This window comes from Penaeus monodon, unplaced genomic scaffold (genome assembly GCF_015228065.2).
Source record: "Penaeus monodon isolate SGIC_2016 unplaced genomic scaffold, NSTDA_Pmon_1 PmonScaffold_5946, whole genome shotgun sequence".
Taxonomy (NCBI): domain Eukaryota; kingdom Metazoa; phylum Arthropoda; class Malacostraca; order Decapoda; family Penaeidae; genus Penaeus; species Penaeus monodon.
The window spans coordinates 2501-13576 of record NW_023660936.1 but is presented as its reverse complement, the minus strand read 5'-3'; the positions used below and the strand labels follow the sequence as shown (position 1 = coordinate 13576).

At 39.0% G+C, this 11076-nt stretch overlaps 4 non-coding genes and 1 pseudogene across 4 annotated transcripts; 2 read left to right on the top strand and 3 right to left on the bottom strand.

Annotated features, from left to right (window-relative positions):
- Nucleotides 1-4066: 4066 nt before the first annotated feature.
- Nucleotides 4067-4185, bottom strand: LOC119571346 (annotated as a pseudogene).
- Nucleotides 4186-6678: 2493 nt separating this feature from the next.
- Nucleotides 6679-6793, top strand: LOC119571348. The gene has a single exon (XR_005228574.1). It is a non-coding gene; the product is annotated as a U5 spliceosomal RNA (small nuclear RNA).
- Nucleotides 6794-7456: 663 nt separating this feature from the next.
- On the bottom strand, nt 7457-7618 carry LOC119571351. The gene has a single exon (XR_005228577.1). It is a non-coding gene; the product is annotated as a U1 spliceosomal RNA (small nuclear RNA).
- Nucleotides 7619-9921: 2303 nt separating this feature from the next.
- On the bottom strand, nt 9922-10120 carry LOC119571347. The gene has a single exon (XR_005228573.1). It is a non-coding gene; the product is annotated as a small nucleolar RNA U3 (small nucleolar RNA).
- Nucleotides 10121-10797: 677 nt separating this feature from the next.
- LOC119571349 lies at nt 10798-10914 on the top strand. The gene has a single exon (XR_005228575.1). It is a non-coding gene; the product is annotated as a U5 spliceosomal RNA (small nuclear RNA).
- The last annotated feature ends 162 nt before the right edge of the window (nt 10915-11076 follow it).

The window sequence follows — 11076 nt, the reverse complement described above, 5'->3', positions numbered from 1 at the left end:
CCCAAAGGTGTTCCACCTGGACAGACTAAGGGAGGGGGAGTGTGCCCGTGGGTTCACCATGGCAGTCTCTGACCGATTCACAGAACTCAACAACCTGACAGACCCAGTTGCTCTGTGGGAACTCTTCAAGCGCGTAAACTCAAAGCAGCTCAGGAGTCCATTGGCTTACGCCCGAGGGCACGGCAGAATTCCATCTCCCTGGAGACATTAGAGGCCACTGAAGCGTGTCGCAAGGCTCGGCTGAATGAGAATCAAGTCTTGCGTCGTTCCATGGTGCGTAGGGCTCGGACACTGCTGAGAAGGGACAAGGAACAGTTCATCAGGAATCTTGCTGAGGAGGTCGAAGGCCATTTTCTTGGGTAAATGACCTTCGCCCTGCCTACCAAGCCCTGAGAAAGCTAAACTCTAAGCCCTCCTCACAGATGACTGCAGTCCGATCAGCGGATGGACGGATCATCTCAGATCATGTTGGGGTTCGTGAATGTTGGGCTGAGTATTTTGAACAGTTGTACCAGGTAGACCCTCCAACAGTTAGCTTGGATGCAAGTGATGTCTCAGTGCCTGTGCCGGACCCACCCATCAGCGAGGAACCTCTTACCCTAACAGAGGTTAGGATGGCGATTTTCAAGCTGAAGAGTGGGAAAGCTGCAGGCATATGCGATATCCCTGCTGAACAGCTAAAGGCTGGGGGTGAACCTATGGCTCGGGGCCTGCATACAGTCCTGACTGCCATCTGGCAGTCTGGTACCATTCCCCCTGACCTGCTGAAAGGGCATGGTCATCCCTCTCTGGAAAGGGAAAGGGGATCGTTGGGACTGTAGCAACTACCGTGGCATTACACTGCTCAGCATACCAGGCAAGGTTCTCGCCCACATTCTTCTGAAATGGATCCGCAACCACCTACTGAGGCATCAGAGACCGGAGCAGTCTGGGATTTACTCCTGGCAAGTCCACAATAGACTGTATACTAGCGCTTCGAGTAATTGTGGAACGCCGTCGTGAGTTTGGTCGTGGGTTGCTTGCAGCCTACATCGACCTCAAGAAGGCGTTTGACTCGGTGCATCGGGAATCGTTATGGGAGATCCTGAGGCTCAGGGGAATTCCGACACAGATTATTGGCCTGATAGCAAGCCTCTATACTGGTACTGTAAAGTGTGGTGGGGGTATGTCGAACTTCTTCCCTTTAATTCAAGGGTGAGGCAGGCTGCGTCCTTGCACCAACCACTTTTCACACCTGTATGGACTGGATAATGGGCAGAGCTACTAGCCAAAGTCAGTGTGGAGCAACAATAGGCAATAAGGTCTCAGACCTTGACTTTGCCGACGATGTTGCCATCCTATCCGAGACCCTGGAGTCACTTGTGGTGGCTCTTGATGCATTTAGCAATGAGACAAAGCCCCTAGGCCTAGAGGTCTCCTGGACCAAGACCAAGATTCAGGACTTTGGGGGCCTGATAGGGGAACCCGTTCAGTCGGTCCGTGCTTGCGGCGAGGACGTTCAAGTTACAGAAAGTTTTACATACCTTGGTAGCGTAGTCCATATCTCTGGGTTATCAGACCAGGAAGTCAGTAGAGAGCGTTAGATGTCGGTACCTATGCAGAAGGACCAAGCTGCGTGTCTTCAAGGCCTTGATACTGCCAGTTTTGCTCTATGGAAGGGAAACCTGGACGCTATCCAGTGTCTTGGAGTCTCGCCTTGATGCCCTTTTTTTGTAACAGTCCCCCTTCGCCGGATCATGGGGTACAGTTGACAGGACTGCGTGTCCAACCGCCGGTTACACCGTGAGACTGGTATGGGACCTGTTACTAGCATAATCCGGGATCGCCAACTCAGGCTATATGGCCACCTAGCTCGTCTCCCTGTGGACAACCCTGCCCACCAGGTTGTCTCTCTGCGAGACAACCTGGTGGAGGAGACCTGTGGGACGACCCAGATCATGGCTTGGGAAGCTCGACGAGACCTGTCACGAGGAATTAGAGATGGGCCGTGGGCTTGCCTGGAGACTCGCCTCGAGGGATCCTCGTGGCTGGAAGCGAAGGGTGGATGCGGCCATGTGCCCCCGTCGGCGTTAGCCCCTTGATGATGATGATTAGTAGTAGGGTTACAATCATAACCAGTATTATCAACATCACTTCTATTTAATTTTCATTCAAATTATCATCATATTAGAACCAGTATCATAAAAGTGTCATCATTATGACTTTTAGGATTATAGTAGCATCATTATTGTCATTTCCATAACAATATGCTTTTGAAAGCAACAATTATCACATGTTTAAAGGACTAATTAATGATAGTGATAAAGATAAATTACTAGGAACAATTATACAAATACAATTATAAATGCTGATAATACCAAAAAAAGTACAGACATAGTAACAGGAAGAAGTTATACGAAAGCACTCAAAATTCAATAATAATCAGAATTCTGTTTATTATCATCTATATTATTTAACTTTTCCTACTTACAGTAACGATGTGCAAGTGTAATAGATTTATTTATTCATTATCTTATACTTTACTTGTATCCCCTGCATTCTTTAGAGTTGCAAAAATCAAAAATCAGGAAGAAGCTTACGACAGGTGCTTAAAAAGTTGGGAGTTCAAATTCCCCAAGTGATGATTAATGCATTGATACTGAAATACCCATTGTAATGAAGTGTGATGCAAAAACAAGATACATTATATTAATATTTTTTAAATATATAAATATTATATTAAAAAAACTGGTTAATGTTAAAAAAACATATCCCAACGATCATACCACTTTTGAAAGCACCGCTTCTCGTCCGATCAGCGAAGTTAAGCAACTTTTGGGTCTGGTCATACTTGGATGGGTGACCGCCTGGAACACTAAATGCTGTTGGCATTTTATTATAACCCCTGAATATTGCTACCCCCAAGTGGGTCTTTGTCCCCTGTGCGAATCATGTGTTAACATGATAAGGATGACCTGGGCATGTGTTAACAAAAAGGGGACCTGGGCAAACATGACGCAGCTGGCTGTGAGCGGAGGAACAAGCCAAGAGGGAGACGCGGTTGGGTGTGCTCCTGTGAAGACCTCGAGTGTGCCTTTGTGACCTGATATAAATTTTTGTGTTGCCCTGTTATAAGCTGTATCGTGCAGTGTGGCATGCTGGTTCCCCCTGTATTGTGCCTATACAAAAGTGTACAGTAAATAACTTGTGTAAAAAAAGGAAGACTGTAACTTTGTGTTTATTTCGTGCCCTGCCTCGCCACTTGCGTTTCCCCTCCTGGTGTTCTGGACGCTGTGGTGCTGGGTGCCTTTTTGCTGTTCAGTTTTCACGCCCCTGTGGATACACGCCGTCTGCCTAGCCTCCCTTGTGTTGGTGGCAGAGAGACGAGGCGGTCGGCGTAAAAATTTTGTTAAGTATTTCATGATTATTTGTAGCATCTCTTCTTACATTTTGTGAACAAATAAATTGATATTATACTTCAGTCCATAGGAATTAGAGTAAAAGTCATCCCCTCGGAAGAGAAAAAAAGAAAACGAACAGGAGAACTCATAGATGTAAATAAAGCAGTGCAATTCTGCATTCTAAGCATTTTTAAGTTCTGACACTGAACGATTTTGGCGGCAGATTTATAAAGAAAAAGGGATTGAAGCTTAAAAATAAGGATATTAATTGTGTTGTAATAATCAAAATCCGTAATGGTATCTACAAAAAAACAATAAGTATAAATGGTTTGTAGTAAAGATAATAGTCTAATAAAAAAAAATCATGATTAAGTTTCACTATATATTTATCATTTCTAATTTGATTATTACTAACCACAATATCATTATTATTACAGGTTTATTTATTTCCAAAACTGCCGCGAAATCTATTAGTATTTAAAATGCAGTATTGGTTTCATTTCCTTACTCGTACGATTTATCCTATCCGTTTTTCTGCCTATTCTTTTTCCTCTTTCCGTCAGGGTTGATTTTTTTTTTATTTCTTATTGACTGAAGCATAATTTCCATTCTTTTTCTTACAGATATTAGTGGAGCTGCAATAGTTTGTATTTAAATGCTTAGCATATTTAGTATACATAATAAAATCCCAACAGCATCGGGTTTTTCCCAGGCGGCCATCCATCCAAGTACTCACCAGACACAACGTCGCTTAACTTCGCTGATCGTACAGAAGTGGTGCTTTCAACGTGGTATGATCGTTGGCGTATGTGCCCAAAAGCATCCAATATATGCGTGACATAAATGAAGTTTATCTACACTGATATTTTCTCTCTTTTGTTGGAAATTTTTTTTTATCTGCCATGCAGTAACACATGATCACTCATGCAAGTAAATCTAATTAAGGGTCACTATTCATTTATGCAAACTAGAACATGCGATATTTATTTATGCCGATTCTCATTTCCGTAATAAATCTCTGTCATGTTACTGCTATACGCGTGGAGAAAACCGACGAAAAGCATGACTGTGTTAATGACAGTATTATCATAAGTTAAAAATAATGATGATGAGAATAATAAGGAAAAGCAAATAATAATCATAATGAAACAAATACAAAAAATGATAATCAACAACAATAGGGGAAAAATGTTTTATGAAAGCACTCAAGGTTAGATTAAATAATAATCGGTATTTATTATGGTTAACTATATCATTTTATGTGTGAAAGAGATGCAGTATAATTAGTCCCACTTTAAAAACTATATAAATGTATATTACTAAATTTCTTATCATTACTTGTACACCTTATATTCTTTACAAAGTTGCACGCTCGATAATGAGTAAAAGGGTGACAAAGAGTTAGAATTGCCAATATTCCCGATAGTGGTCGATTGGATTGATTTTTTACATTATGGAAAAGATCTTCATGTTATGACTGGAATGTCAGGGTCATGAAGTTTGATGCAAACAAAAATATACTTATATTAGAATGTAAAAAAATGACGAGTAGTGAGACAAAGTGGCTAACGTTTCTCTGTCCTTTCCCAAACGATCATACCACGTTGAAAGCACCGCTTCTCGTCCGATCAGCGAAGTTAGCAACGTTGGGTCTGTCATATTTGGGATGGTGACCGCCTGGGACACCAGATGCTGTTAGCATTTTATTATATATGCTAAATATGTCTTTCATATTTAGTTGTCAGTGGTGTGCCCTTCACTGTATTCTTCGACTTACCGCTTAATAGAATACATATCTATTTATTTGAGAATTCTTGGGCTACTTTTGATAGTAGTCTAAATTTGGGAAAGACCACTTTGGGTCAGTTAAAAAATAATGTCAAAGAGCACTGAATTTATTAAAGTGCATTTTTTGCTAATAAATGGGGAGCTGTAGACAGTCTTTGCTAATGGTATACAAAGCCCTAATTAGGTATAAAGTGATTATGGGTCAATCGTGTATGGTTCGGCATCAAGAACAGTTTGAAAGGTTTGGATGCTGTGCGAATACCTGTTTGCGTGTGTGTTTTGGGAGCCCTAAAGTGCACTCGGATCGAGCGTCTTCAGGTGGAGTCAGGAGTACCTCCCCTCCGAATCTGACGCGGCCACTTAGCCCTGAGCTATGCCGCAAAGGTGGCTCGAGACCCAACCCATCCTAATGGCAATAGTGGCATTAGGCCCTTTGCCACCAGACTCCACGACCTCGTCGAGAAAGTCGGTATAGATCTCTCTACCATCGAAAACCCCTGGTTCAGTCAAATATAGCGCCATGGGAAACCCACATTTTTTTCTATCATGGAAGCCTGGCTTCCATCAGCCAAGGTCATGGCGCCGGAAGGGGAAAGTACCGAGAGGTTCAGAGAGATCCTTTTTAAAACATCTCCCTTTTTTTTCATAAAATATACCGACGGCTTCGAGACATAAGAGTGTGGGTGCGGGTGTATGGTCGACTAAAAGTGAACTAAAGTTCAGACTGCCGAATCATACATCGATCTTTCTTGCTGACTTTTTGCCATTGATTTGCACTATCGACGACCCCGATAGAATAGTTGTTTTTTTCATATTCATTAAGTTCACTTAAAGCTATTAAATCCTTAGAAACCACTAAAAATGAACTACGGGGTAATATCATTCGTAGTTACATGGTGCCACAAATAAATCAAGCTAATATGGGTCCCAAAGGCCACTCTGGCATTCATGGCAATGAACGGGCTGAGAACTAGACGGGTCAACTGGCGATCTGGACACTACCATAGTTCGTACAGATCTCGGGTGTTTTTATGTTTCTTAAAAATGCAAAAATACATCTGTGCAAAGCCTCCAACCACAACACAAAATAAACAAAAAATAGAACTGTGGGACACAACCCACAGGAAGGAGAGAAGGGGGGTGGTGGTGTTGGCCCGCCTTGGGGTCAACAGTACAAGACTTACCCACCTCACCCCCTATATTGAAAAACATTTCCTCCACAATGCCCCCCAGTGCAAAACCACCCTTAACATAACCATATCCTCACAATATGCCCAAATTACAACCACAATATACAACTAAAAAATTACTTAAAATAAAAAACATAGATTTCACATCAAATTTATTGTCAAATGAAAAAAATAAGTAAAGTAAAAACTTTTCTAAGGGAGACAAAACTTTATGACCTTATATAGATTGATAGAATAAATAGGATCCATTGGCTTAACAACCTTGGCCGCATGCCGTTGGCTGATAGCCAAAAATCCAACAAAAAAAGAAGAAGTATACTTAACTCTGGTTTCCCTTCAAAACGCATAAATCTTTCGCCTTTTACTAAAGATTTCCGTGGGGGGGAACAACTCCATGAGTCTTACTCTTTTTCTATAGCCCACTTCGGTGGGTTCATTAAAATTATATGCTAAGACTATACATTTGATATATTGTATATATTTTTAAAGTGGATTCAGTTGTAATAAAATTGTTCGAATACCCATTCATTTCAGCTACACCCTAAGAATTCTATCCATCCAATCTCATCTAAAACCCACACCTTGAAATTTTTGGGAAGTGTTAACTTATAGTTCTAAGGGTAAAATACATAATATATTTCTTGAACAATGAGTTACGCCTCAAATTAATATCCCAAATTAAGCAGCTACTGATCAATAACATTTACATAAAACTTTTTTTTTAAAACGTTTTCTTATATATTAGTGATAGTTATATTAAAAAAAATAATAATAATAATAAAAATAGTTGTCCATGCTTCGATATTGTATTTTTTTCTGCAACTGCCATCTGGATATCTAATATAGGATTACAAGATCTATATGTCCAGTATGTTACAGAAAAATTTTTACGAGAATAAATAAAGCCACAAACAGTTTCTTCTATTGGGTTGATTATCATATATTCTACTGGATATTAAAACCATAACCATTTAAGAGATGCTACGCCATTTAAGAATCTTTCTCTCGGCAACACTTACGAGAGGTAGTTCTTTTGTAATACTTTTGTATGACGATATGTAAAAGGGGGATCCCGGGATTTTGTATACGATGTGTAAATAGGGGATAGCGCGAACGCAGTCCCCCACTAACAAAATTGCGCACTCGATTTAAACCCACATTTGGTTAATCGCAGGGTCAGCGCCCCCGGGAGTGCAATGGTGACCCTCGCCCTGGGAGAACCGCCTTCGTGATCCGGTATCTCCTGTGCCAGGTAAGTATGCTAAACAGCCCACCCGCCGACCCACCATCGCTCACACTCAGAACCTAAACACAATCTACAACCTTTTATACAAATACCAAATATGCCTTTACTTTTCTCAAGAAACTCTTAGTGAAACACACTTACAATTATATTTCAAAACTATGTTAAAAAGCAAAAACGTTCACCTGCAAGACATTAAATGTGAAACTATCCATTACATATCATACGGTTAATAAGAAGCTTTTCGCGCAATTAAATTCTGTCCATTCTAAAACGACTTTTTGCATTTTTTTTTTTTTTTTTTTTTTTTTTTTTTTTTTTTTTTTTTTTTTTTTTGTGGTGGGGGGGCAATGTTCGTAATCATACAGATTGTGGGGTACACATACATTTAAAACACACATATCCATCCATAAATACCGATGGATATACATGTCCGCATAAATGTAATATTCAGACGATTTAAATGAACACTCGGGTATATACCATTCAGATAAGGTATAGTCTCAATTAATTTTAGATATTTTTTTTCCGATTTTTTGAAAATGGGAAATGCTAGGGGCTTGCTCCAAATTAGCCGCGGAAACAGCCCGGTCCACTCCCCCCAGGGAAAATATCATTCCAATATATTAAGTCAAATTATTAACATAAGATAATACCCGTACCTCCAAACCTGATCCATTCCCTCCAAAGGGGATTTGCATCAACTTTTTGGAATTACATTATATTACATTATGTGTCCTGTTATTTCTGTCAAAAATTAACAATGTCAAACTGGGTCGCTAGTACATCCGGATTAATCTACTTATAATCAAGATATAAAAATAATTAATTTTATGAACTCATTGACACCAGGTATATTAAACAATAATATTACTATCATATCAAATTAGGGGGGCTGTAAATGAAAAATATTTTCTACTCTGTGACCCCCTTGACTTCATCTACAGTGTAAAATCAAGTGAAGATAGAAGCATATTGTAACATTTTTGTACAGAAAAGCAAATAAAAGGGCTTGAACCACTCTGCCCACAGAACACCAGAACCATTATCTACAACAGCTTTCAAAGAAAATATATTCTTTCAAATTTTTCCATTCTCTTTGATGAAGATATGAACTAATTGTAAAGTGTGTATGCATTCTCAATGTTGATAGTAGCTACTCTCTAAAGAGCTGATATTAAAAAGGCTTCCACAAAGTGGACCATTTGCTTCCTCGTTGTCGGTGATCGGTGAAGTAATGCAATTCAATCTAGGCAATATGTAAACATATTGTGGCGTAACACCACCCCCCCCCCCTTTTAAAAACACGCGATATTTTAAAAGGATTTCTGAAACTGGAGATTTACTCGGTGGATCGGAGGTATTGCACTACCTCAGGGGTTTATCTACAGTACTGTCTCTGGGAGGATATTAACATGAAATTTATAAAAACCGTTGATACTGCATAATCAATAACGTTTAGTATCACCTTAAACTCGGATGTGTGAAAGACCTTCCCACTCCATGAGACATCAAGCCTCCAAAAAAATATTCAAGTGCATAAGATGAAGTAATGCAGTATGGATTTTTATATAGAAGTTGAAATACCCCCCATTACGTAAACTCAAACATACTATTTGCGAATTACTCGAGAACCAAACCACTAGATCACACGATCCCTAAACACCATTGCCAAGCTTGATATGATATAATTGTTACATCATGTTTAACATTGAACATTTGACAAGTTTACGATTTTATATTCCTTTGCTGGATTTACAGGTCTATTAGTATTCCTTTAAGACGAATTTCTTTAATGTTCTACTAATCTGTTTACACATTATTATGGTCTACTTCAAGGACGCATGGTATACATAACCGAGATTCGTGTTCGTTGTTAAGCACGATTTCCGATTCATCCAGACTTTCGCGTTACTGCTGCTACCAAGTCACACATTTACATGAAGTATAAGGGGTTACAGAACTAAAGGGGTAATTAATAACTTCAATAGTAATACACACTAACATTGGTAGCGAAAATGACATTACTGTAATAATGGCATCAAAAGTAAACAAAGGGACATTTGTATCTAACCGTACTGCTTGTAAATGTAATTGTACCCAAAAAAAAAAAAAATGATTTCATGGATATTTGTCTTAGACATTTGGAATCATGAAATATTTACGTTAACTATAAGCACAGATACTCAAATCACTTACAGGTACTCTTTTGGATTTTGAAATCCCAAAGCAGAAACTTACACCTTTATTATATGATTATTTTTCCTCCTTGTCAGGAGTTCTCAAAAGTTCTTGAACACTTCATGTGGACTGACGTTCAACCACTCAGCCTGTGTGATCCTCCTCTCAACATCGGTAACCGAGTCAGAACGGTCATCAAAACTCTCAAGCAAAACACTTGAGAGCTGCTTCCCGCTCAAGATTACACTAAAAGTCCTCATCGTGGTTGAACTATTCCGAAATCTCGGCGAGAAACCCGACAATCGCACTATAGAAGTGATCCTATAAAGTATGATCATATTTTCACATACTACATTCATTCACAACTACATTTTACTGAGCTCTTTTTTCTAATACAACGGCTTTTCACCTTTTGTATGCTGATATATGTATGATGTAATATGTGGACGTACTTTGCCCATTTAAAAATATTTACATAATCTACACCTATTTGATCAAATGGTTTACACTAAAATATAGAGGGGAACTTAATGCATATACTAACATAGTTTAAAACAACACATACATTTCAAATCACGTGGCACAGGGACTAAACTAAACTTCATATTGTCTATTCCACTGCATCTCCAATGAATTCAGGCTGCCAATTTCTAGGTTTCCCACAAGATAATCTAATACGGAATAAAACGTTCATGTATCTTTTAAAAACCCTTATTTCCATGGTTGATGATTTAAGGAAAAATATTCCTCCTCATAAGCAATGGTTTCAATTTCAATTGTTAAGTTCTGTTATGTTCAAACACTTGCTTTATATATTTGGTTAACTAAATATCAAACACATTTTCTTTTATGCGTGCTAATCCTTATTAAATAAAAAAACAATCGTTTTTCCGGGGGGGGCTAAGCTTCGCATATCGGGCTTATATAGTGTTTATTTCATGATATCTTTCTTGCCCTTATTTTCTCTACAATCCTCAGTCTACCTTTGTTGGTCAAATTCGCTTACCATCCTTCCTAACTCTGGTTTCCCTTCAAAACGCATAAATCTTTCGCCTTTTACTAAGATTTCCGTGGAGGGGAACAACTCAATGAGTCTTACTCAATTTTTTCTATAGCCCACTTCGTGGGTTCAAAATCACCTTATACACAATAATATATAATTAAATCTAAAATATTCTTGTTGTAAGGAGAATGTCTGCATATTTATTCCATTATTTTTGCTAAGACTACATAGGATTTCACCCTTTCATCCTCGGCTAAAACATTTTAAATTTCTTTTCCATTATAAAGTGTG